Here is a 2,844-nt window from a genome sequence, read left to right as displayed (position 1 = left end):
TTTGTCACCATTATTGTACTTTCATTAAAATTAGCAATAACTTGAATCTTCATGTTCTTATTTTCTCAATAGGCAAGTCGTATGACATTGCTGTTAATGGACACCTATATGTAGGCCTTGCACGTCCTCCGTGCACGATGGGTAGGGGGTCAGTCGTGATATTGACGCTTCAGTGAAAGGTCGTTAAATCGATCGTGTTTTCAGTTGAGTCCAGATTCAAGCTGGTCCTTCTCGATAGGCGTAGGGAATGTCATACGAACTTAGGTGTGGGTTTGTAAGGAAATGCTGCGGGATTACTATGACCGCCAGAACGCCACTGAATAATTTCCATGGAAGGGTCACCGGATAGTACTACCGAGGAGACATACTGACGCCAAATGTCGTGCCGTTTGCGCACCGTTCTTGTTTTCTTTCAAGACAATAACGCTCGTGCCCACCGTGCACGTATCATAACTGACTACCTTCAACAGCCAAACATTACCAGAGTACAATGGCCCTCCACGAGCCATGACATTTCACCATTATTATTATTATTATTATTATTATAATTATTATTATTATTATTATCACGTTATGGACATGAAAGGAAGACGTTTATGCCGACGTCAAAGACCACCCGCTACGTTTGCCGAAAAGGGTCAGGTGCAAAAGGAGTTGACAGGACTTTATCAAATCTCTTTTAGGAGACCGATTCGGATCGGACCATTACACACCGTATAAATGAATGTTTGACCAATCGTTGAGCAGGACCCATTATTGATCGAGCCATAGCAAACATTCATGTTTTTACTACACGCTCCTTTGTTATGAATACACAATGCCATTTAGAAAGTGGTCAAATGCAACTAATGTTATATTTGAGATAACACTTTCTTAGTAAAGTACAGATTCTAATACTTTTTTTGGGTTGAGTCCCTGGCAGGTGTGGGTTCGAATCCCGGACGGGACTCAACCCAAAAAAGTACTAGAATCTGTACTTTACTAAGAAAGTGTTATCCCAAATATAACATTAGTTGCACTCCTTTGTTTGTTGTTAGCACCCTTACATTACAAAGCCAACATGTTCTTCATTTCTTTCTTATCCATCCCATGGTATTTCTGTAATCATCTATTTGTTTCAAATATCCCCTACTTTTTTGGAAGAGTATATCGCCAATTATCAGAGGACAAACTTCCTTGTCTATCAAAAAATGTACCAAGAACCATTTACATCATATTTGTATGTTTCTTTCTGCATATGAATCGGAATTTCTGTTCCTATTTACCGCCACCGTGTTCTAGTGGATAGAGCTTCTGCACGGAAAGCAGAATGTCAGTGGATCGATCCCCGGCAGCGTCATAGAAAAAGACGTTAATAAACACAAGGCACACACGAGTGTATGGACGTCAATATGTAAAGGGGGGCACGGGTGGCCCAGTCGTCTAAGGCGCCGCGATTCGCTGTGCAGAAACCTATGATTGTGGGTTCGAATCCCGGTTCGACCCGATTATGTTTCTAGGTTTGTCAGCACCATACCCGTGCTCGTGGGTTGCACCGAAGTGGTAAACGTCTCAGACCTGCATCACTTCGGGCTTTCCTCACACATTAAGCTGACATGCCGTGATATAACTAGAATACTGTTAAAAGCGGCGTTAAACCCAACTCACTCACTCACTCACTCACTCACTCAATATGTAAACGTTGTCATCTTGACCGTGATGTTAAACCCCATTTCACCTCACTTAAGCTTACAGTATACCGATGATCTGATGGTCATAATGTCAAACACATTAGTCCCTTCTACTGATTTACCGACCTCAGCTTGATATACAAGAGTAGAATAGGTCTTCAGCAACCCATGCTTGCCGTAAAAGGCGACTATTCTTGTCGTAAAAGGCGACTAACGTGATCGGGTGGTCAAGCTCGCTGACTTGGTTGATGCATGTCATCAACCCCAATTGCGTGGATCGATGCTCATGATATTAATCACTGGGCTGTCTGGTCCAGACTCGATTAAAAACAGACCGCCGTCATATAGATGGAATATTGCTGAGTGCGGCGTAAAACAACAAACCAACCAACCAATGATATACAAGAAACTAATGAAACGACCTATTCTGTTTTATGTTTTGATTCATGCATACAGAATCAGAGTGACAAAATAACATAAACAAGACTGTGAGATAAATGGATTGTTTCAACTTTCCAATATCAAACTTTCCTTTTATGTCGAGCAATATTCCAGCAGCTCCTACTTTCGTATCCACATGTCACAACCTTTGAGGAACAATCATGCTTCCTCTTTCAAAGAAGATCAAATCAATCTTGCTCAAAAGTTACAACATTCAGGGCCCAACTAAAGCGTTAAAAATACAATGGTAAACATGTCAGGATATTGTGACCCGAAAAATACCAAATGAACTTCCCTACTTTATCTTGTTGTTATGAATTTTATTATGATATGCTAGTTTTAAATCTACATCTGTGATAGTCTAGTGTATTTACTGTCCTTTGTCGACAGATTTTAATGTCTATATGTATTAATATATAACTTGATTTTGTCGCTCTATGGCTGAAATATTGCCGTTGTGACTTTAAATATTAACTCACTCACTCACTCACTACTTGAGTGCCACATGATCGCCTGCTTGGTCAGAAGAAATATCTAATGCCCTGAGTGAGTGAGTGAGTTGGGTTTCACGCCGCTTTTAACAGTATTCCAGTTATATCACGGCGTGTCAGCTTAATGTGGGAGGAAAGCCCGAAGTGTGTCAGGTCTGAGACGTTTACCAATTCGGTGAAACCCACGAGCACGGGTATGGTGCTGACAAACCTAGAAACATAATCGGGTCGAACCGGGATTC

Source organism: Haliotis cracherodii, unplaced genomic scaffold (assembly GCF_022045235.1).
Source record: "Haliotis cracherodii isolate W230 unplaced genomic scaffold, xgHalCrac1.p SCAF_12, whole genome shotgun sequence".
NCBI classification, from domain to species: domain Eukaryota; kingdom Metazoa; phylum Mollusca; class Gastropoda; order Lepetellida; family Haliotidae; genus Haliotis; species Haliotis cracherodii.
The sequence above is the reverse complement of the archived record's forward strand: the minus strand, read 5'-3'. Positions refer to the sequence as shown.